The 24906-nt window shown below is 41.9% G+C and overlaps 1 protein-coding gene across 1 annotated transcript in view; it reads left to right on the top strand.

The window, feature by feature from the left end:
- ARHGAP24 (Rho GTPase activating protein 24) overlaps nt 1–24906 on the top strand; it is a 219548-nt gene that overhangs the window by 78846 nt on the left and 115796 nt on the right. The gene's annotated exons all lie outside the window — the stretch shown is intronic.

The raw sequence follows: 24906 nt of genomic DNA, 5'->3' as shown, positions 1-24906 counted from the left end.
ATTCACCTCCGGGCAGTGTAGGAAAAGGATGTGGTTTTTATTTCTCAGTGTAAAGCATGATTGTTCATGGCAAGGGGCTGCACCCCTGAGTGGCATAGTGACAGCACAAGTGTATTTGGTAATTATTTTAGATTATATTGGATGCTATGAAGTGTGTCCTGTGGTAACAAAGGAATCTGTAACTTAGCATCAACAGTTTATCAGTATAGCACATGGACTTGATGACATCAGTACCATAATTTAAGAATGCTCCCTGGTCACTGTGGGTGGATAGACAGATTGTAACAACAGCAGGCATTGCTGCTTTGAAACACTACACTTACTTTCAGTTGTGGTTTTTTTGATTGGGTGGTGGTTTTTTTCCTGGGGGGTAGATTTGTTTAAAGAACATTACCCTGTCAACTGACTGGTACTCCTGACTTCGCTGTATTGCTTAAATTATTTGCTAGCCTTTCTTTTGCTCCCTTGGACTTCTAAAGGCAGACTTTGGCCTGCCTGCAGGGCTGGTTGACAGAGTCCTGCAGGGCCAAGGGGTCCAGGCAGGCTGGGCGTCCTTCAAGAAGCAAATCTTACAGATGCAGGAGCAGGCTGTGCCTGTGTGTTGAAAGCTGAGCTGGTGGGGAAGGAGACCAGCCTGGCTGAACAGAGAGCTTGGGCTGGCATTCCGGGAAAAACAGAGTTTATGACATTTGGAAGAAGGATCAAGCAACTCAGGCAGACTAGAAGGATTTTGTGAGGTTATGCAAGGGAAAATTAGAAGGGCCAAAGCCCAGCTAGAATTTAATCTGGCTACTGTGGTAAAAGACAACAAAAAAGTTTCTCTAAATTCATTAGCAACAGGAGGAGGGCTAAGGAGAATCTCTGTCCTTTATTGGATGCGGGGACAAACAGTGGCAAAGAATGAGGAAAAGGCTGAGGTACTTAATGCCTTCTTTGCCTCAGCCTTCAATAGTAAAACCAGTTGTTCTCAGGGTACCCAGCCCCCTGAGCTGGATGACAGGGACGAGGAGCAGAATGAAGCCCCCATAACCCAGGGGGAAACAGTTTTACAGTCAGTGCTACACCACTGGGACACACACATGTCTGTGGGGCCACATCAGATCCACCCCAGGGCACTGAGGGAGCTGGTGGAGGAACTCGCCAAGCCGCTCTCCACTGATCACAGTCCTGGCTAACCGAGGAGGTCCCAGTTGACTGGAATTCAGCAAATGTGGTGCCAGTCTACAGGAAGGGCGGTAAGGAGGATCCAGGGAACTACAGGCCTGTCAGCCTGACCTCGATGCTGGGGAAGGTTATGGAGCTGATCATCTTGAACACCGTCCTTACAGGACAGCCAGCTGATCAGGCCCAGCCAGCAGGGGTTTATGAAAGGCAGGTCCTGCTTGACAAACCTGATCTCCTTGTACAAGGTGACCTGCTTAGTGGATGAGGGAAAGGCTGTGGATGTCTACCTGGACTTCAGTAAAGCCTTTGACACTTTCCCAAAGCATTCTCCTGAGGAAACTTGCTGCTCATGGCCTAGGTGAGTGTACTTTTCACTGGGGAATAAAGTGGCTGGACGGCTGGGCCTGAAGAGTTGTAAATACAGATTCAACCATGCAGAGTGCCGGGTCCTGCCCTGGGGTCACACCGGCCCCACGCAGCGCTCCAGGCTGGGGCAGAGCGGCTGGGAAGTGCCTGGGGGGAAAGGGCCTGGGGGTGCCGGTGGGCAGCCGGCTGGGCAGGAGCCAGCACCGTGCCCAGGTGGCCAGGAGGGCCAGCAGCATCCCGGCTTGTGTCAGCAACAGCGTGGCCAGCGGGACCAGGGCAGTGACCGTCCCCCTGCACTGGGCACTGGTGAGGCCGCCCCTGGAATCCTGTGTTCAGGTTTGGGCCCCTCGCTGCAGGAGGGACACTGAGGGGCTGGAGCGTGTCCAGAGACGGGCAGCGGGGCTGGGGAAGGGGCTGGGGCACAAGTGTTGTGAGGGGCGGCTGAGGGAGCCGGGGTGTTTAGCCTGGAGACGAGGAGGCTCAGGGGGGGGCTTATCGCTCTCTGCCACTGCCTGACAGGAGGCTGTAGGCGGGTGGGGGTCGGTCTCTCATCCCAAGTAACAATCGATAGAATGAGGGGAAACAGCCTCGAGCTGCACCAGTTTGGATATTAGGAAAAATTTATTCACTGAAAGGGTTATCAGGCACTGGAACAGGCTGGCCTGGGGAGGTGGTTGAGTCTCCATCCCTGGAGGTATTTAAAAGAGGTAGATGCAGTGCTTAGGGACATGGTTTAGTGGTGGATTTGGCATCGCTGAGTTAATGGTTGAACTCCATGATCTTAAAGGACTTTTTCAACCTAAATGATTCTATGTTGCAACACCCAGTTAGTCCACTGTGTTTATTCAATGTGTTCTGTTAATCACCCTGTTAATTTTCAATAATCACCCAATTACTTTTCCAATTGTGGCTATCTAAAAGGGTAAATAGAGGATAATGCTTATTGAAACTCACCTCTGTGTTCTTGTTCTTAAACCATCCCAGAGCCAAGGCACAAATGTAGTTGTCTTGACTAATGCATGGAGATTTTGATATGTTGTAGAAGTGTAAGAAATATGAAGTAGATTTCAAAGCTAAGGAGGCCAGTTGCTCACTGGAATTTGCAGATGCAGCTCAGCACAGTGTAGCTTTATTTTGATTCTATACATGGCAAGGGATTTTATTATGAAAGCTACGTGCTGTAAGGGATTAGTATGCAAAGAAAGCAAGCATGGTATCTGTGAGGTTTGCTTAACGCTCACCCTAGTTTGAATTCATGACACTTTAAAAAGTTTCTCACTGTGGTCTGTATCTTTTTCATATCTTCAAAATATTGAAAGAAACCAATTATTAACATTGCAGGTCTAGGGTTGACTAAAATTTTGTTTCCATTGAAAATTAAAGAGAGCTCTGAAAAAGTGTGTCTGTCTGTCTTCCCCTCCTCCCCAAACACACAGAATGCTTTCTTACCTAAAATTTACAGGCAAAATGGGACATCTTATCAGGCATTTCATAAATTAGGCCTGTATTTCTTCTGGATGTTGTAGATGGGAAAGAGAGAAGCTGAGCTGCTGCAGCTGTAGCTGTTGCGATTATTGAAGTAGGGTCCATACTCTACAGCAGGGGGTGTGGAGCACTGATTTCGGTGATGATGCTCTCTCCTCCTGATAGACATGACCATGGGAGAAGGGCCTTTAGTTCCTGCTGCAGGTTAAACTAGAAGGTGCTGTTAAAGAAGTGCACAAAAACGGGCTGTTCCTATCTCAGGATGGCTGCGATGCCACCTTTGCTGCCACATCACAGGTGCTGCCACAGGTGAAGACATTGATGTAAAGGGTTTTGCTGAAGTTGGTGCTCTATATGTCCTGATTCATATGACAATCTTTATCTGTCTGATGATGTTCACCCTGGGTATGCTTATTATGCCTCTGGTCTATGTGAAATTGGCATCGAGTGTGGAATATTTAACCGTAGGCCTGAGGGGTGTGTGTGGTGTAGGCACAGAAACCTTCCTGTGCAACCATGCAGGCAGCTGTGTGGCACCAGAGGGTCACTGCCTGTGTGGGACCTGCCAGAGCTGCGCTGCAGAAAGCGCCCTCAGATGCAGTTTGCAGTTTTCCCTGAAAGGAAAGAACTTGGCTGATAACAGGATAGTAGGAAATGGTAATGGAATAAGGGTTGAACAGTCAACCATTAACGTTTTGAAGGCAGGCCCTCCTCTCCATGTTCAAGCACTTGCCTCAGAGATCACTCATTTCCTGTGTACGAACTCATCCCAAACATCACCGGTGTCTGGTGGGATGTGTACATCACATTTGGAGGTGAAACGGTACTTTGCTGCTGAGTTTGAGTGCTTTTACCACAGTACCTTGCAGTTGCCTAAATTTTAGAAAGCCTCCAGAGAATGCCATGTTTCATCCGTGTTTTGAGTTCTCGGTATGCTGTCTCAGCCACCATCTGTGTTGCTTCTGCTCCCATAATTTGGCTGTTTATTGCTTGGCACTTTTCACTCAATTTTCTTCCAGCCTGAGCGCTTATGTGCCAAGCCTCATCCCAAGATCGTCCTACCCCAGGTTAAAAAGTCCTGTGCAGCATCACTGACAGTGGGAAAGCAAGCTGCTGAACTGATGGACAATGCTGATGGGAGAGCATGATCACTCTTGTAACTTCACAAAATATTTGATATGCCATCTTTCTATGCAGTTAAATTTAAAAGTAATTTGCAATTAATTTTTGGGCTGCCTTCAATATTTATCCAGCACTTCCCTGGGAATCAGACAGTATTTTTTGTTTTGTTTGTGCGTTCTTAATTCTGGGTATGGAGTTTTGACTGTGTTTAGGATAGCACCAGTATATTTATGTTTTCCCCCCTTCCTAACAAGCACGTAGCTATAGTGACTTCATACTGGAACAGTTCTCCTGATGAAATATTATGCTAAGAATTCATGCCAAAAAAAAAGGTTTTGGGCAATCAGGTAGGACATTTCATGCCACAGCACCAGTCTTTGGGGGATGGAATTAAGATTGAGACTCAGGCTGAGTGTGGAGGCATCACAGTACCTGTAGAAGTGGTGTCAGCTGTATGTTAATCAAAGATGAAGCGAGCTTTGCCGCCATCATTGTGTCACAGTTGGTTCTCAAGGCAAGTATTGTTGGTCTTTTTTAATGGAGCTGTTTGTCATCTGTAGCCTCTTCGTGACTCAGTATAAAAATCAGTTTTATTGGCTGACAGCAACAAAACTGAGCTCATTGAGTGTAATAGAGAAAAATATATTGTAGCCAAGGTTCTGTTTAGCCTTTGTTAGCTTTCATATGAGAAAACAGCTGCATAGCAACAGGTTCTATTTGCAGGGTTTTTTAAAATTTGTCAGCTTATATGAATGTTGTGTTAAATGTATGGCACTGAAGCACACACTGCTCTTGGATTCTGTTTTCCTTGTATTAAAAGATGAAGTAATTTTAGTTGTAATCCCAAAGGCAATAGTGACAAGTCCTCTTTTTATCTATGTCTGTGGGCAGCCTGAAAACTTGTGTGTGTCTTTGTTTATTGGTAATACATGTAAATTATTTTGGGAATGTACGTGGGAGTAGGTTTATACTATGAAATTCTCTGTATACAGCTATCTCTGAAGATGAATGAAAGAAATGTGTGTGGAGACAAGTATCTTGCGGTTTTGATGCTGTAATTAAAATACAGATGCCTTTATTTTGCATTTTGAAAACATTCTGTTCATTCCTTAAGTCATGACATAGTTTATTACTAAAAATTGCTCCTTTTTTTTTTTTTTTTTCTTCTTTTGTTGGGCTGGCAAATTTAATTTACAGGAGTGAAACTGTCTGCTGTACAGCATGAGGCCTGTGCCGCATTTCTGTGCAGGAGTTTTCTGTAGCAGAGTCAGTGTGATGATGAGGTGATTAGTGATATCTATGGTTATTAACAGCTTCTCTTGCACTCACAGGAATGCTTCATACTCAAGCGAGTTTAAATAAATACTTCTTTAATGGGAAATATGCACATATAGCAAAATTGTGTAAGTAGGTTTGTTCAAGTGATTGTGTTTTATTTGCTGGTTGCTACTAGTTTTATTTAGAAGATTAAAATTCTATTCTGTGTGCTTGTTCCTTTCGAAAGGCAACCTGAGGTTTTTATCTTGGTTTGCAGGTGTAATGGGGGAAGGAGTTTGTGTTCACGCACAACTGAATCGGGTGACCTAGCTGTGTTTCAGTGAACTAGACATCACCCGAAAGTACAGAGGTGCAGAACAGAGGCACGTGAAAGCACTGTAGTTTGTCTGTGTGGTGGTTTGCAGGTGGGAAACTTGATTCCTGCTTGAATCGAGTTGACATACCGCATTTGCACCAGGAGGAGCTGAGCACCAAGATATGTGGGAAGCTCAGACTTGTCCATTGTTTTTCATACAAAGCTTGAGTGTATTTTTTTGGAGTCCCCTGGCCTTACTGGAGGTTGCACTTTGGAGGCATTTTGAGCAAGGCCAGTACTGAAAGCCTTGCAGTAGGAGCCTGTGGCCTTCCCAGGGGTGTCTGGATGCTTGTAGTAGCTCCCAGGACATGAATCCTCATCTCCTGATGCACTCAGAAAGCACATCCAGGTCAAAATACTCTGGAACTATGTAGATAATTGCCTAGAAGAGATGATGGTTATTGAATGGGTGAAGGAATGTGCTTCATCACTGACTGGACTTTGACCCTGAAAACTGAACTGCTTATACTGCTGCCTCCCCAGTTGCTGTTATTTGAGATCTTTATGTGGCAGCTGATGTCCAGCTCTATGAGAGTGATAAATCATTTCACAGTTTGGCCTCACGGGTAAGAAGCCAGATGACAACTCCAATGGTATTTCACCATTTGAATGTTATCAAATGATGTATTTGTCCCCTCAATGCAGTTTTAATAAGAAAACAGCACTGAGGACAGGCTTGCTTACAGGACCACGTTCCTTAGCATATAATTTGTTTGCATGCTCTGCTCTAACGCATGAGTTTCACTAGAGACACAAATATCCCAAAGATTTCTCTGATGAGTTGTTCAGTTGCATGAGTGTTAATATTTAATTATTACTATTTAAACTAAAACATACATTTCCAAATGGTGTTCTTCAGTACTCCTTGTGGACTCCTTTGCTTGTAAACTTTGTATGTCTGTGCTGTATTTTCACCATTGGCAAAATATCATAGTTCAGCATGGGCATCGGACTGGATGAATTTGTACTTTGGTAGTACTGAGTTAACCAAAGTCTGTTCATCCCTCTAAAAGCATTCTCAGTGCAGCCCCAAGTTACGTGTCTGCAGCTTAAGGCACGCTTTAATTCTTAGGGGTTATTGAGACTGTTAGGAAATAACTAATATTTCAGGGAAGTAACCTGTTGCCTCTGCTGCTGCTTTGTGTCTACTGATACCTTGTATGTATGGCTCCTGGGCTAATCTCCCTTCCCATCGGGGAATGCAAGATCTTTCTTGAGTTGTGGATGCAGGAGATTGCTGAAGGCAAGAATTACCTTCAGCACTGTATGCTTTTGCTTGTTTAAGGTCAGTTTGTCAGGCCTGAGAGCTGTAGTCAAGACAACAAGCCCAAATAGATTGCTGAGGACAATCACACAGTTTTTATTCTGGTTTAGGTGAGCTCTCTCTGTGCACAAGTTTTCTGTACGTACATGTTTTCAGAAAGCAGTTTCTCAGTGATGCTGTGCAATAGAAGTGTTGGTTCCCGTTGTGGTACTAATTGAAAACATGCCAAACAGATTGGTGTGATGAGACAACTTACTAATTCTTCAGCTAGGAGTACGGGATATACATCAAAGTATGTACTTAAAATACTTCAGCGACCTTCCCAAGTGCTTCAGCTGGAAAGGCTGAGAAACAAAAGGAGTTTTGCTGGACTGCCATGTACAAGCCTGTCTCAGGACCTAGTTTTGATACTCTGGCAGTCTTTGCTTCTATCATACTGTTCAAACATTTGGCTGCTTTTGCATCACAGCTTTTCTTGTAAGAATTATTTTCAGGTAATTTAGAAGTCTGCAATAGGTTTTACAAATTGATGTTAGGAAAGTGCTCCCCAAAGCTGTTGTGAAGAGTGCCCTATGAAGTATTTTTACATTATTTTCGACAACTTCAGTTGTCACTGTTCACAGCATGTTTGAATCTCATTTTTCTGGCATGAAATTCTTATGCTGTGCTTTCTCAGAACAGTAGGCAGTCTTTCATCAGGTTTCTAGGCTGACTTTATGGACTCCTGAAGTCTTTGACTACAGAGCATTTCCCAAAAGCCCATGGCTTTATTCAAGAATCTCTGCAAAGGAGTGAAATATTAATTCCCAGAACTTTGAAATTGTTAGAATTATTTTTTCATTAGTCAGAAGACAAAAAGAAAAAAAGGTATCCACAGGCCTTTTTCTTTATATCTTTAATTGCATAGCATATGGCAAATGAAGTTTCCTGCAGATTAACTGTTCTGTTATGGGAGTATGAGACGGGGTTGAGGTTTCTTTTTTTTAAGCTTTCTTTACGTAAATGGTTGGGTAAGGAACTGTTTTGCTTCCACAGCTACAGTAGGCTTTCACTCCCCAAAGCTTGATGATTTTTTTAGTTCTAAAGGGCGATGTTGTTTCATTTCTACAGGACAGCTATTTTATATTTAATCAGCTTAGATTTGCCTAGGTCTGTGCACCCATGGCTGAGTCAGGAAGGATCTGTTTAGCATATGTGTATGTCACACTGATTTCACTGTCAGTAAACAGGCCCTTTAGCCTCCACGAGTGTGTTATGAGGTTTGAGAAGATAAATGGCTGCCAGTGTGTTGTAAAGTTATTAAAAACTCTTTGGTTCCATGTTGATATGCAGTGCTTAGTAGATAAAGTCCTTTGAGACTTTTGCCATGAGTTCTCAGACAATTGAAATGGGAAGGCCACACTAGGTGATAATTCTTTTCACCTACTAGTTGACAGTGTTTTTAATTAAGGATCCATGAAGGCCTGGAAAATGTGGTTGTGGCAAGTTCACTTGTGTGTTTTCCCTAAGGGACACAAGTAAGACGAAACAGAATTACAGATAAAACTTTTTTGGCTAAACAAGCACTTTTGTTTGTATCTACATTGTTTCCCGTGTACCTTAACAGGCTGGATGCCAGGTACTGTAGCTTTTATTCCAATATTCTTCTCTTCTGACATCAGTACTTTGCAGTCTTAGAAGTCATATGACAGCAGGACTTGGGAAAGGTAAGACTCTACAGTGAGGCACCAAAGGGGGAAGGTGATTAGCTGGCATGTTTGACTGTGACTGGTGTAGGTGGTTGACTGTGACTGGTATAGGATGTCTTGAGATGGAAATGTTTTAGAAGGCTTTGGACCCTTTTATTTTGAAGTTGACCAGTTTGTTTTCTGTAAGGATGTAACCTTGTGAAAAACTGCCATGTCCACGGTGAGGGTACACCCACATGTTGGACAAGTATCTTTCCTTGAAGGCTCAGCAGAGTGTTAGGAACACATTGCAATAAGCAAATTCCCTTCTTTTGACTTTAGGGGAAAATTATGTATTAAAATGTTTCCTGCCCTCCTGCGAAAAATGCCTTTCCATAGTGTGCGCATGCTCACGCCTGAGCACTGTTTCTACCTTTGCTGTCATGCAGATGCTCTGTACTCCCTTCACCATCAGCATGGCTAGCACAAGATTGATTCCCTTTTCTCCATGATATAACACCCAAAAATGAAGAGTTAAACCAGTCAGCTGCTTTGACTTGTTCCCTGCACTGAATTCCTATTTCCTCCTGGTGTGACCCTGGTGGATTTAATTGGTGCTGCCACAAAGATGAATGCCTCCCTCTGCACATGCTGACAGCCAGCAGTGCCTCTTCATTAGCTGTCAGGAGCACAGGACCTCAAGGGCATTGCTGATACTGCCGGCTGAACTAATTGTACCTCTGATATTTTCTGGAGGGAGCAGGCAGCCTGTTTAATCAAATGGGCACCAGCCTTTCCATGCACAGATATCTCCATGTAATGGCATAGTGTGCTAAAGCAGCTTTGAGTGCTGCTTGTTTCCTATTGAAGATCTCCTGAACACATGGCCATCCTTATTAACACAGTGATTTCTCAAAAATGTATTTGGTAGGGAGCCACCTCTCTGTGTGTGGACACATTCACACGCTGTCTGTTCTCGTCCTTCAAAGGAAGCTGTAACAACTCTAAACGGCTTTTTTTTAAGTGACCTTTGGAAATGCATGGAGTCAGAGAGCCGGAGAAATGAAGCCAGCTGAAGCTTTGCTGCTTGTTTCTCACAAGGTTAATGGTGAGGGCTCAGTGGGAATGAACTCTTTTCCATCTCAAGCATCAGTTCTTGTGATGCACAAATATCTGACATGCCAATAATAGGTTTGCCTCCTTCACAGTTTTTAGAAAAGCAAAATCCAAATCATCCCCAGTTCTACAGATGAGATGACAGGTCATGCCACCAAGCTATTGTGCCGGCACCATAAAATCTACTAATTTCAAGCTCTGTGCCCTACAGGTCAATGCACGTAATATTCCTCTTAACCATGTTTTTTGTGCCTTTGTTGTCATGGCTACTGAACAACACCGGGAGAAGGCACCAAGTTCAGGATACCTGCTTTCTGTTCCAGTTCCAGCAGTGACTCCTTCCATGGTATTGGACCAACTAATATCTCTGTGCTTTTATGTCCTCCCATGTTTAGTTGAGATGATACCTGCATCCCTGTGAGAGGTATAAGCCTTGTGAATTAATGGTGGTAAGGAAATGTAAATCTGAACTAGTGATAGCTCACAAGAAGTTTTTATAACCTTTATACTGGGGGTCTGGGGAACAGGCAAGACCAGGACTGTGATACATACTTGCGGAGTGATATGAATAGTTTTACTTCCTCTCTTTCATGTGGAAGATCCCTTCATGATATCACATCTGTTTAAAGATCAAGATTGGTGTGACTCACTCTTGGGCTGCCAAAGAACTACCAAAAAATATCTTGTTTATCTTGCAAGGGGAGATGGGGCACCTTTTCCCATTCAGAAGATGCGGTCCCTTTTCTGGTAGAATTCCAGCACTTGTATCTAGCAGAGAAGAGCCTGCAATAGCTGATTTAAACATCATTTCTATATTTATAGAAATATTCATTCATGGGTATTTTTTCTGCCTAAAATTAATAGAAATTATAGCAGTGAAGGCCATCTGATTTTAAAGCTCAAGGAATTAAATCTAGATGCAAGAACTATGTAAAAATTAAAAAAGAGCCCTTTCTAAATGTTGTCTTTGAGGTATGCAGCATATGCAGAATAAACAGGTTACCTAGATCACTCGTAGGGCTTGGGTATGTAACTTTGAAGTCAGTGAAACCAAAGCTATCACAGATTTTCATATATAAACGCTGCTCTCTTGGATCTCTTCTATCTTTGTGAATTGAGTACAGATTATAGGTTAAAAGTGTGTGTATTTATATTGAAGTAGTAGTAATGTTGCCTGCTTTTTGAATACTATTTACTAGTTAGGGTCTGTTCTGAAGATAGGTTACAGATGAAGCACTTCTGCAAACTCCTGAACACTTGTAGCTTTCATTTTCTTTCCTGTAAAGTAACTCTACTTACTTTTCAACCATCTGTTCTAGGTGGCATTAATTTCATGTGGCAGAAGACTGCACAGAGTCTATAAAATTTGGAATGAGCTCAGTTTCTTTACCTGCCTTTGCCATTACTCAAGCATGGTACATAAAGCTGAAGTTAAAAAGTTATTTTTCACTTGTCTTTTAATTCAGAAGCAGACTGCTTTTATTGGCCCCGCTTAACACGTGGTGCATGTGTTCTGGTGTGTATTTCCTCCATTGGTTAAGTTAGCAATATGGTTTGTCTGGATGAGCTTCACTGTGTGACCCACTGGTATTATCTACTACACAGAAAAGTTTGGAACATAGTGGCACTGGCATCTTTAAAAACTTAGGTGGCATGAAAGCAAACAGTTCAAATTTGTCATGAACATCTTCCACTATCAGCATACATGTACACCAGATTTGCTCTTAGTGAGGATGTAGCTTATGTCATGAAAATTATAGTTGGGGACTCTGTTTATTCCCACCCTCTTGTAAATGCCACCAGTTGTAATCACAGCAATGATGAGGTGGTTTTTTTTCTCTGCCTCAGCACTGCAGCTGGCACTGGAGCTTGACAATCAACATCAATGTTAGCAAATGGCTTAGGTAGTGCCAGACTTGCAGAGAGAGTTGCCACGAAGCCAGGTGGTCTGCGGGAAGTGAGGAAGGTAATTGGAGCTTGTTGCTCTGACAATTTTTTATAGTAATTTGGGGACCAAATTGTGGGGGGCAATATTGGCTTTTTCCCAGTGTTATGTTAAGGTGTGAGGAATGTCCTGAACTTTAATAGTGCAGACTCGGTGGGGCTGAAGGTGAATCACACCCTAACTGTATGGCTTGAAGAGTTGTGAAGCTACAGCGGGTCTTCAGCAATGTCTGTGTGGCGTCCGTTAACTGTATGCCATGGACACACCGTTTTATTTGTGAATACAAAATCACGTGTGTTGATACTTTGGGCATTCTCTGGTGTGTAAATACAAACTTTGTCTCAAAAGAAACAAAATGACTTTTATCTTCCTGACTACAATAGCAGGTCTGAACGGCATCTTTGACAGCTACCAGCTTCATGATTTTTAGTTTCGTGGTACGTCCCTCTAGTGGCGACATCAAAAAGTCCGACAAAGTAATAGTTTCACCTCTGCGTTGGATACCCCGTTCAGGGCTTCAGTTTTTAGCTTGTTACATGCCAGCAGTATCCTTGGCACATCATGAAGCACAGCTTCAAACTTAGATTCCCAAACACACTGTGTGAATTGGGAAGACGGTAGTGGGACACTACAGAGGCAGTGGTAAGTCAAGCTTTTTGAGAAAAGATTTTCATAAATATCCACATCACTGGCATTATTTTGATCAATTGTGATAATGATTACTTTGCTGTTTGCTCACAGAAATGAGGATCCATCAGCTTTAGTCAACACGCAAAGTTTTATGATAAGATGATAATGTTTTTATTACAGTTACCTGTGTGCATTTTCTGTATTTCATTTGTTAAAAGATGATCTGTATTTGAATACACTAAGTAATGACAATAGCATTGTAGGAAGAAGTGAGACAGAAATATTATGGAGGGATGCTCCAAAGTATAGACATTGAAGATATCAACATCTGGTGGGGTGTTCTGTAGTACAGATGTCTGCCAGTCTTCTGCAGTAATAACAGTGAAATTCCCATGCTCATTGCCATTTTCATCAAGAACCTCTGCAGATATGAAAAGTAAATAAATGAAAATGCATATACCTCCTTTGTCAAATCGCTGGTGGTATCCCACTTAAAACGGCAGGAAAGACAAGAGACTAGGTGACTTGCCTGAAGCTATCTGGAAAGCTGGTTGTTGAGTTTGAAGGCAGATCTCACCTCCTTGGTGCACCACAGAGCTGCTGCCCCTGATGCGGGAGGCAAAAATACACAGGCAGTGTAGCCCTCTCATCTCTGAAAGTAGTGAGAAAAGCAGGCTGTGTTTGGGTAAAAGGGTGGTTTAGCCAAACATTCTCAAAATAAGGTATTTGCTAGTGCCTAGGTCATCTGAATAGAAATTGGATTATTTTCCTAAAGTTTATACATCTTAAGGCAGATATGCTTTGTGTTTTCTCATGTGCTTGGGTGTTGCTGCCTGACCTAATCCTCTGCCCTGCCGCGGGTGGCAAGATGCTCACAAATCCTTTGCTCTTCATCCAGTCCTTCTGCAGGCTCTTTCATCTTCCTCCTTTTCCCATTACTGGTGCTAGAGGTACATTGATCCTTATTTAAAATAGTGTCATCTCTCTTCTTTTTCAGCCTCGTATTAGAGGAGTGGGACAAAACTTTTTAAGCCTATAGTGAGTGTGATGACCTCGCTTGTCTTTGTTTCTTCAGCACAGGTGTCAAATTTAAGGCTTAAAAGCAGAATTTCTACCTCATATTTGCCAGTTTTTCAGTTATATCATATACTAGTACATAGTGCTGTTTTGTTATTCAGCATGGTAAAAGCTGGGTTAGCCTGACTCCTGTTTGGCAGAAAAGGAAAACCTTTCTGTGGGATGTAATGGCTTTGCCCAGGGTGACATTGTCTCATCTCTCCTCATGGAGGCCTAGCTTGTACTGCTACCTCTGGAGATGGAGATCTCTGCTAATTAAATGGTATGTCTTTTATAAAGCTAATGGGCATACCTGGTTGTGAAATCTTGATCTTCTGTGCTGTATTTCAGATCCCCACTATATTCGTAACTTCAGCGAGTGGTTAGCTTTTATGTTCAGGAAGAAATAGAAAGGAGGAACATGTGATTAATGTATGTTATTGAAGAGACTGCTTCAAACTACAAGTGCAAGGTTGGCTGTCAGGTCTTAATGAAGCTGGTCTACAATTTAGCTGATGATTAATGAAGGAATAATGTCAAAGAGCAGTGCTTGATGGTATTATGTAGACTTCTGCTGCAGACCAAACAGTCTCTTCTGTGGGAGCAGGACTGCTGCTCTGGGTTCAAACAAGCTGTATGCAGCAGCCGACGCTCCCGCTCTGTAGTGCGGGTTGTGGGTGGTGCATGTCCAGGGCAGCCTGCTCGTTTATCCACGCACTGGCTGTGTGCAGCCAAGGCTGGCAGGAGGATCCGCTCCCTAAAGGGCTTCTTTCAGGGCGATCTTGGAAAATGTGACAGCCTTGTCAGCCAGACTGCTGCATGCCAACATGGAGGAGGGAGAAGGAAAACACCCAGGGAAGGGTGATCTTTGTGGCTTGCCAACTGCATCGCCGCAGCTACAGGGTCTTGGGGGGGGAGACACCATCTGCTACCATTTGGCACAACTCAACCACGAGGGCACACAGCATGTTATTGTCCTCGACCTTGGCGTAAGGCGTTGGCAGCGTGCCCCCTAGGCTGCTGTCTTCAGTAAGAGATAGGAGCGGGGAGGGACGTGGCAGTAAAATAGCAACTGTGTTTGTGCCTTGCATGCTGCAGTAGTGCAAGTGCTGGGGGAGAGAGATGGGGGGTGCCTCAGACACCCCGTGCCTCTCTGCTCTTGCTGTGAAAGGACACCTACACCAGGAGTGAGTGGGTCCTTCTTGCCCATGGGGCATGCAAGAGGCTCCCAAACCATGGTGGAATAATGTGCCTGTCCAGGGCAATAACACCAATAAAGCTCTTAGTAACGTTAGAGGGATAATAACAGGAGGCCTTACACAGGCTGATGAGAGAATGAGCTGGCTCAGTGGAGACCTTGCTGAACTTGGGTAAACAGCCCCAAACAAGATTAGCTACACCAGGGGCTGATTTCTTTCAGAAGGACAGGGCATCTGCAGCCTCACGCCTTTCAGTTTGTGTTATGGCTTACTGTCATCTTAAGTGTGGACCTAATTTTCTAGGGACAGAGAAGAAATCAAAGGCTTAAGGAAAAATTTCAGATAAACTGCCTAAACCACCCAGGTACACCTCTGCTTACAGAGCAAAATACTAACATGTCAGCTACGGGAATAAAATGGCACAGAGATGGAAGTACTTAAGGAGCAGGGAAGCCAAACAGTGAAATCAAGGTATGAGAGACAATAGTGGTTGGAGCTAAGAATGCATAATGTAATTAAACGGTAGGCTACTAAAAAGGTATATAAAAGAGATTGTTTCTGTTGGGGGAATGTGAAATTATTTGGGCCATACCTTTGTTACTTCCTTATCAATGGAAAGTCAAGTTAAGCTATGGTAAAGGCAAATGAATAGTCATAGCATAAAGCTGGTTTGCTCAAGGCATGCATGCATGTGTGTGCTGTCTTTCCATCTGCAATATTGCAGAGGAGCACTTCCAAAATGGCAAAGGAGAATCCAGGCAGGGAGAGCAGCCTGTAGTTTGTTATAGTCTTGTGATGGATAAAAGCATGTTTAGCTTCCATCTGTTCTGTTTTGGAAAAATCTCATTAAGGTGTGTCTTACATAATTCTGCTTTAATTAAAAATAAAAATGTATTGTGAATGTGTGAAATGGTGCACCACACACAATTAGAGCACTGAGGAGTCCTTCCTGGAAAGCAGCCAGAGATCAGCAGCATGGGCCTGTAGGAGAGTCTGCAGTGCTGATTTAGGAAGTTGTCATTATAGCAGAAGCTGGGCCCATGGACAGGCACGTCTTCTCTCCAGAGATTTGTTCTTTCTGGGTATCTGTAGAGGCAATTCATATGAATTGAAGAGTAGTATTTTGCCACAAATGGTTGCAAATCAATTTATTGTGGTTCCATACTATTAATCTTTGTAAATTTTTAAAATGCTGTCATTGCTTTGTTGACTCCAAATGCATATTTGGAGTTTAAAAGCCTTGTCAAAGGTGAGTTAGACTTCAGTGCACTAAAACCCATTTAAAGAATCCCCAAAGGCTTTTTACATGTCAGGTTTTTTAAAGCCATATAGATTTGTGGAGAAGTGGACTCTCTTAAAGGAGGTGCTGTAATAGGTGTATGTGTATATGGTGTTTTATTATGTTTTGAATATAGTTTTGTCCACACATGCAGATGATGGGAGAAGTGTGAAAGTAATTCTCCACTTAAAAGTGCTTTTGATCTCTTGGACTTCTATTTATCTAGTGATAAAACCACAATTCAGGTATGTTTGGCAGAGAGTGTCAGCATCAGAACTGGGATAATAGAGGTTTACGTTCTTGGAGTATCATTCAGTACTGTTGGACCTGTAGCTATTTTTTTTTAAATGCATCAGCTTTCCTTAAATTCCTTTTCTGTTTTAACAGCATCAACTACATAACAACGTGTTATTTAAGTAAACAGACAGAGAATACTCCCCTGGAAATGCCCTGAAGATTCAGTCACATTCATAAGTTGCCTTATTGCTTATGAGGCTGGGAAGAGATTTAATAAGGCTTTTATTCCATAGTAATTAAGTGTTTGCCTGATGACACCATAACTCAACAGATTAAATTGCTGTGTGAAAAGATACGATCTATCATGTGGAGATGCACATTTAATAATTACTAGTGCTGGATACCATGTGTGATATTCCCTCAAAATTTGTTAGGCCTTGCTCGAGTCCCTGTGTCTGGAACAGAGGCAGCAATGCACGGTGTTTTTCCTAAGGTGTTTTGTACTTCTTAGTCTATAAATGAAATTGAGACAAATGTAATGCTGCTGAGTTACTTGAACTAATTTGAACCCAAACCTGTAATTTTACTTGGTCACCATCTGTATGCCTTGATGCTTTTTGATTATTGTTTATTGTAATATTAATACTGTTATTTACTAAAGCAGGTAATTTATACAGTTCAGAGTCCAACTAAAATCCCTCCCAAAAGCATTTGGATGGTTTCAGCCTTGATGTTGCTGGAGTACATCCTTGGAGGTCTGTTGTACTTAACCTGCTTCTGGTTTTGAAGAGAATAGGTGAAGATTAAATACTGTGCTTAGCTCTTCGTTTTGCCCTTGCCTCTTTCAGTGGCGTAACTTACTGCAAAAAAAAGTATTAAGGTTTTGTGCAGTGCTTCTGCTTAGTAGAATCCTTGTTCTCTTTAACAGTAATGTCAAAAATGTTTTTTGTAAATTGGTGATTAGATCAATGATATGTGGAGTGTGTGGCAGTTCTTTTAGTGGTCGCTTTGCTAATTTATATACTTAACTCTATAATCTCGACCAGCTCTTAAACAAAATGACATTTAAATTGAAGCTGAATTTTTTGTGCATCTGAGGCAGTGATGTCTGACCTCTGTTTGTGCTCCACAGCAATATTTTGTTCTGCAGTTTAACAAAGAACTCCTCTCCTAATTTCTGCTACTAAACAGGCCTATTAACTAGTTTGTCCAACCTTAAAATTAATCTAAGTACTCACAGATCAGCTCCTCTAAATCAGTTTGTTCCTTCTGCTGAGGTGGGTGATGAAGTAGTATATAAAGACCTTTTGAATGTAAAGACCTTGTAAATAGGCTGAACTCTGCCCTGATACAGTGCCAGGCAATTAGCTGAGAGCACCGCTTGTTTGTGGCTGCTTCCAATTTACTTCAGATTTTGTATCCTGTGGCAGCAAATAGTGGTATTGTAGCCAGGCCTTTGGCTGTTCCTGTACTCAGTGACTTTTTCCAGTTCTTTTTTTCCTGCTAAGGGAAAGAATTGCAATTCCCTTTTCGTCCCTGATGAGCCTTTGCTTCCTCTCTCCATCTTCCTGACCTGGAACTAGCTGTATTTCTGCCCTTGCTGTGGTCTCTGACAGTTGGCAATGCTGCTCTTGTCCTTGCTGCTCCACGTCACAGTTAGCCTCTGCAAACCACCCTGATCTTGCTGACCAAAGCCTTCATGCAGCCTCGTGAAATATCGTGCTCCTGAAAGTCTCGCAGTGGAGGCGTGTGGGCAGGACTGCAAAGGGTGTTTTCCTAGCTTTCATTATCAAGGGCCAGTTACAGTGTCAGCATATACAAAGTCTGATACCGTTAAAAGTCCACTGTTTACTCAGAGAGACGTTAAAATCAAGGAAATTTTTTGATCCATGCAACCATGAGGTTCATATAGTTAATGTTTCATTTGTATTGCCTATGATACACTGTGCTGGGTAATGCAAGTCAAGTGCACGGCAGTGCTGCCCTCTGCAGCCTCCCGTTTTGGTGGCCACAGCAGTCGTGGGGAGCTGTTTTAGGGCACCCCTGCCCAGGTAAGCCTGGAAAGCTACCCACCTTCAGCAGGGGTATCGTCATGCTCGCACCTTCCATCATCAGCCTGCTAATGCACTTTTCGACAGCAGGCTGTTGTACACCCCAGTCAGCCTTTCCTGTTGCCGTTAAGCAAGCTGGACTTGTCAGGTTTGCATGGGATGCTCTAAGCCTTAGCCCAGATTAAGGATGCTCCCAATCTTGACGTAGACGTATGAAGCAGAGCTAGTGGAGTGACTTGCCGCGTGGTGGGTATGGCGAGTAGGTACCATCACACAGTCACAGCTGTGTTTTGCTCTCCATTCATCTCTGTCTGGAAATTTGCACTTTTTGTGCCTGTTACCAGTTCTGGCAGCTCATGGCAAGATGACTTACTGCTTTATAGATGATATTTTTTGAGGAGTAAAGTTCTCTGCTTGGACAAAAGAAATATTTTGGGAAAATGGGTATGATGACCATAGCAGTTTGTTTGTTTGTCTGGACTGTGCGGTAGGATGATGTTTTGAAGAAAAGGTTGGACTTCTATGTATTTTTCATATCAGTAATTTTGAGTGGGCTGAAGAAAAGTGGTTGGATCTGTTGAGATAACTTTGATGGAAGCCAAACAACATTTTCCTGCTCTATTTTTGTTTCTGTATTGAGTAATCCAGACTACTTAATTCACTCAATGTCTCATGTGAGCAAAGAATGTGGTATTCTGTCACCAGATACACTTAGTCACCTCACCTTTATTTGCTGGTGTATGTAGTTAGAGTGCGTATGTACTACCCAACTTACTCTGCCTCATTCAGATACAGATCTCTTCTTCAAAGTTGAAAGTTTTGTATTTAGATTTATTTACAGTGTCCAAGTGAATTGAAGTCATCCTGCCTTTTCTTCATTGTAAATGAGGACAGTTTGGCCTCTGTGTAATTCAATTTAAACTTTTCCCAGCAATGTAGTTAACTTGCTAACAAACTATGCGAAGTCCCGTAGTTGTGTGTATGATGACTTGGAAGAATTGAGCCAAGCCTTGACTTTCAGGCTGGGGAATTCAGTTTTAATCTATCCAGCAGGTCATCACTGCATGTTTCTCAGCAGAGCCCTATTCTTGACTTTATTATTGTCATTTCCCCCCCCTGTGACTATTTTATGTTCAGAAATTAAACATAAGCAATGTTAATCTTTTCGGGAAGCCGGTAGAGAAACTCCAGAGAGACGTTAAATTTAGTAAGTTGAAATGATCAAGTCATGAAGCTGGCAGAACCAGCATAGGATGCTGACTGTGATTTTGATACTGACTTTTTTGTTCTGTAGTCTGAGCTGTGAGTAATGCCCAGCTGACAGAGGCAGAGAAATGTGTCTTTTGGTAGCCAAAATAAAACCATGATGCTGTGTGCTGGAAAGAAAGGAGGGTTCAATCGCATGTGTTAAGCTGTGTAAAACTTCGTGTGTCTTGCCTCTTCCAGCAGTTTACCTACCAAGGTGAATCATCCCATTAAAAAGTCTCCATTGAGTATCAAGTATGAACAGATGGAGGGTTTTCATGGGTATCCTCAGATGTTGTATCAAGCCTTGGAAGCAAAACTGGCAAGAAAGTAATGGCAATGAATGCTTAATAGAATTTCCCACTAGTATAATCTCAAAGCCAACAAGTTATGACAGGCAGCAGGTGAATGTATACTTGAGGATAGATTGTTCTGCCTCTCAACAGGCATTAAAATGTGTCTTCAATTAATATATATATTTACAAGAAGAGAAAGTAAATATGTAAACAGTTTCTTCAATTTGCATTTAAATTACAAATTATTTTGAAATAAAAAAACCCCACTGATTTGTGCAAGCAAGAGGTTTTCATATACAAATGTAAGTTTTAAGTTTCAGTAGGCTGCTCCGTTTCTCCTTGCTTGATTTATATAAAAAGCTTTCCAGTTGCTTTCCTGGTAGGCAGTTATATTCCAAAACACTCTCTATGCTACCGTGCAATTACAAAGAATAACTTAGTGATGTAGGTGTCTTGCTGTTCAGGGCTGCTTGAAAATGGGAGAGCATTTGAGGTAGTAGAGGAGCTGCTGTAACCATTTTGTGTGATGTACAGCTAGGGTTTAAGGAAAAAGCTCGGTTCTGGCTGCTAGACTGAATTTTCAGGAAGTGTTGGCAGACAACAGGTATAAACACCAATTAATCTCTATGTACAAGAAAAAATCAAGGTAATCAGAAAAAGCCTCTGGAAGGTGCCAGTAGTTCAGCCATCTAGCAGATGGAAGTAATTAATGGAAAATAAATACAAAAATTAAAAAACGTACTAAGAAAAAAATTAGAGAATCAGATTGTATTAAAGTGGATTCTTGAAAAGCATACATATAAATGCTATAAAACTGCTAAATTAGAATTATTTATAGGCTGAAATATCTGTTGTATTGTGAATAGTAGTCAAGTGGAAAACTATGTACGATCTTCATGCTGTGTTGTCACAAATTGAAATCATCCCTTACATCCACTTGGAAAGTAACTGTTGTTTCTAAAATTGAATAGCCTGTATCCCCTCTCTAGGGAACAGTCCTCTCCCATCCTTAGAAGGCTCTTAGATATTTGAAAATGAGCTTTAATGCTACGATGTTAGAAAAATTCACCTGAAGTACAATACACTTGAGATTTTCTTTCCAACTGCAATGTGTTCTGACAAGCAGTGTTTTCTTAAGGGGGTCGTCTTGCTCGTGTTGCTGCTCAACAGATAGTCTGAAATTGCTCTCAGCCTCAACGTGCAGCTCTTCTACCTCCTCCTCTGCTTGGAAGATGAGTGCAGAAGAGCATGGAGGCTTCCAAACAGTAACATAAACAGTGCTTCATAATTGTCATAGAATTCAGGCTAATGACCAGCAGTGGGAATGAAACCAACCCTGGCTCATGGTGCAGAAGTTGCTGTGCCGAAACAGAGTTTTCCATTACTTTCTACATCTGTGTCTTGTAGGACTTTCTATATCTAGGTCTCCCTAGGAGATCCTGGAGGTTTCTCAGCTCCCAGCCATGTCAGAGCAGCCATTCTGTGAAATATCTCCAGAAGCAAATTCTCTGACAAATGCGGAGTGCTCTAGGCTTCTGGTCCTCTGCTTAGCACTAACGTGGCTTCATTCTGGAGCTGGCGGTGGCCTGCTTACTGCTGTGAGCCCTGGCATGGTGCAGGCTAGCAAGACAAGGTGCAGTGGTGCCTGTGAGGGTCACGGCAATCACCTGCAGGCTTTTAAAAGGGTAAAGTGTAACTTTGAAATGGTATTTTTGACTGGATTAGGAATACCTATTCTCAGACCTGAAGCACTGCTACTAACTCATTGCTATAATCTTTCTGTTAGGGCTGGGAAAAAGCTAGGCTCACCGTTTTGCGCAGAAGCATGTGTGCACAAGAGAGACGCTTGCACACTGGTGGTTACAGCGTTTCTGTGACTGATTGTATTATGTGAATATAGATTGTTTACCTAGGATGTGTTTTGACAACATGCACCTATTTCAGAAAAGCCTTTCCTGAATACATTTTTAATAATAAATAAGAATTAAATGTTCCACCTTGTATTAACATGTTTCAAAACTAGCTTATGTTGAAGAGGGATGATTCACTCTTCTTTTTGAAGGGAAGTGCACCCACACAGTTACTAAAGATTGCTGAATGTCAAATGTTTGTCGTGACACTTGACCTTAATCTCTGTGTAACTCTGGGAATACTTGAAAGTCTGGCCCCAAATGGCCTCTGGGCATCTATGAAGATTTTTTTTTAATTATTGTTGTTTTCCTGTTCCGCTATTAAACATTTAAATATTTGGTGGTTAGGGTAAAATGTTCCAGATACTAGTCTAACTAGTATTTCACCCACGTGATGTAAAGAAAAGAACCATAATTCTTAAACAGAGGTTAATTTAATCATCTTATGCAAATGTTGTACAGTGGACTACTTGTAGGTTTTGGGTTTGTTATTTTCTTGTTTTAATGTTCTGGTTGATAATACTGTCTCAGGAAAATTGGACAATGTTGTATTCGGGCCTGACTCTCACTGACCCTGCTACACAGACAAGTTTAATTTGTAATAGAGAATGCAAAGCAGAAACGGAAACTTGGAGTGGGAAAGTTTCCCTCTAGATACACAGCCTCAGAGAGGAGAGCTCCACGGGTGCAGACACTGGCTTGTCAGGAGAAGCTCCGGGTGCCACTTCCCCTGTGCGCTCTGATGGGCAGTACTCGATCCTGTGTTCAGTGGGGTAGATAGCATTGCAATTTACTTGAAACTTACTGCTAAATATTAATTAAAAATAAGAAGAGTGGATGGTAGACTTGGAGGGAGAATACTAATTCTTTGGGGACTCCAGGCACTGGGCTCAGCTTGCAGCCTGAGATGCCAGGTCCTGGCGCAGTGTCATCTTGGAGCTATCTTCTCATTCTCTGATGTATTTGCAATGTAAATAATACTGTGTTTAAAACAAACAAAAAGTTTGCACTGGGTACTGCCTGGGCTAAAGAAATGTATGCACTCAGAATAAAAGGTGATCTTGACTTGAAATTCCCTGGTTGTCTCCAGCTTCAGGCTGCAGAGGGGTAGGAATAACTTCAGTGAATGTGAAGACCGGGCTGTGACACCTTTCTGGTCTTTGAACTACCTCTTTACGTGTAGTTCCATAATAAGTGGACAGATGTATAGGGGTTCGTTTTGGAAAGTCAGTATTTATCATCTGAGAAGCTGCCGCAGTGTTGGTCTGTGCTGCTACACCTCATCTTTCAAAATGATCAAAATGTTTGACAAAACTGACTTTTCAGTGGAGATGAATCTACATTTTTATCAGTACTGCAAAGCTCTTCTTCATATTATTATAGAAATAAATTTGTTCCAGAAAGGAACCAAAATTTGTAACAAATTAGAATCCTGTCACAGAACGGTTCAGTGCTGTAGCACCTTGTGAGAGAGTATGTGGCCTGCATGTTCTTATCTTCAGTTGGCAGTATTTTAATATTTATATAAGAGGCAATGTTACAACTAAAACATATGGTTTCATTAATGCAGAAGGGACGTAACTTAGTCAGATGCTCGTTTGTTGATCCTACTTGTGACTGGCTCACTGATTCCAATAATTCGCAAGAAGCACGCTCCCAAATACTTGAAAAATCTTACAATGTACTTTCTCTTTTTTTGGATCTATCGGAAACATTTAATGATGTCTGTCTGGCAAATCACCACTTAGAATTTTACATGTGACTCCCGATCCCAGTGGCAGAATTCTCAGCAACTTCAATATAAACAAGACTGCAGCCAAATTATAACAGTATAGAAAGTACCTTAATACATTGAAATGGGAAAGAGCATTTTAGGTAGAAAATGGTTAAGTCCCAGATTTGAGTTTAGCTGTAATAGCTATGTTTAAACATCCTCTCTTCCCTGTTGCTCCATGTGATATTTTTTGGGGGGTGGGTGTGTGTGTGTATGTCAAGTCATTGCAAGGAATTGGATAACCACCTGTGGTCAGGAAGTCTGTTCCAGTTTGCATCCAAATGTGTATATGTAATAAGATATACCACAGCTCTGAAAGTATGTTCTCAAGTGGAAAATCAAGTAATACTATTGAAAATTTGTCAGTTGTTGTGTGTGAATCTTATTGCGTTATAGAACTACAAGAAAAGAGTAAGGAGAAACGCACACAGTCATGCCCTCTACGCTCTTCCTTGCCTATAATTTATTATTGTAAGAAGAAAAAGAGGATGACTGTGAGGCTGAGTTACCTCTGAAATGCATTGACCTTTAAATAAGAACAGCATCAAGAATTTGACTTTCACTAGCTAGAAGCTGATTATCTGAAATTGACTTGGAACAATGTTTGCAAATATCAAGTCCTATTTAAGTGATAAGCAACACAATTTTAATAATGAAATGATCTACAGGGTATGTTTATACTCAGCAGGGGGATGTATGTGTATAAATACAAGTATGTATGTATACTTGGTATTGTTTATTCATATACATGAGGATGTGTTTAAAAAACAAACAACTTTCTCCTTTGTGAGGCCAGAATTTGTGCCTAGTGTTGATAAAATCCATCTGCATGGTGGTGGTTTTGAGAAACTTCAAACAAACTGTGCAACACCAGAACTCTTCCACTCCTGCCTCCATCTTCTACACAAGCCTCCTCCTGGGAAGCTCTTTTGCCTGTAAACTATACATACCTAACAATTCAGTGTTGTACCTAGCGTAAGATTTTTCTTCCATACCAAGGATATTTTTTCCCCTAAAAGATAAGATTTTTACATAATAATTATTATTAGATAGAAGAGTACCATATTTTAAAATGAGCAAGCAAGTGTAGTTTCATCTTTATAAAGTATTTGTCAGTTCTAGAAATACCACTTCAAAGCTCAAGTGTAGCTAATCTTCACCTTTTTTACCTGTACCCAAAATCTGACAACATTCTGGCTTGAGGAGTATTTGTGTTTCGGGGTTTGGGGGGTGGAGGGAGGGGGTTTCAGATTTTCTCTTGATGCTGCTGAAAATTTACAGGGAAGTTAATATGGAAATACAGATATTCTTGCTCTGTCCTTTAACGAGCCAGCATGTTTGATAGTGTTCTGCACGTTATGAAATTGTATCAGTACGTCTCATGAGGCTCAGCCAAAGATGAACTTTTAAATTTCTTTAATGGCAGAAAGCAGAAGAAAAAAGAAAAGGGCATTAATGTACAAACAC

This window comes from Falco naumanni, chromosome 1 (genome assembly GCF_017639655.2).
Source record: "Falco naumanni isolate bFalNau1 chromosome 1, bFalNau1.pat, whole genome shotgun sequence".
Lineage (NCBI taxonomy): Eukaryota > Metazoa > Chordata > Aves > Falconiformes > Falconidae > Falco > Falco naumanni.
Note: the sequence above shows the minus strand (reverse complement) of the source record. Positions and strands in the feature narration are given on the sequence as shown.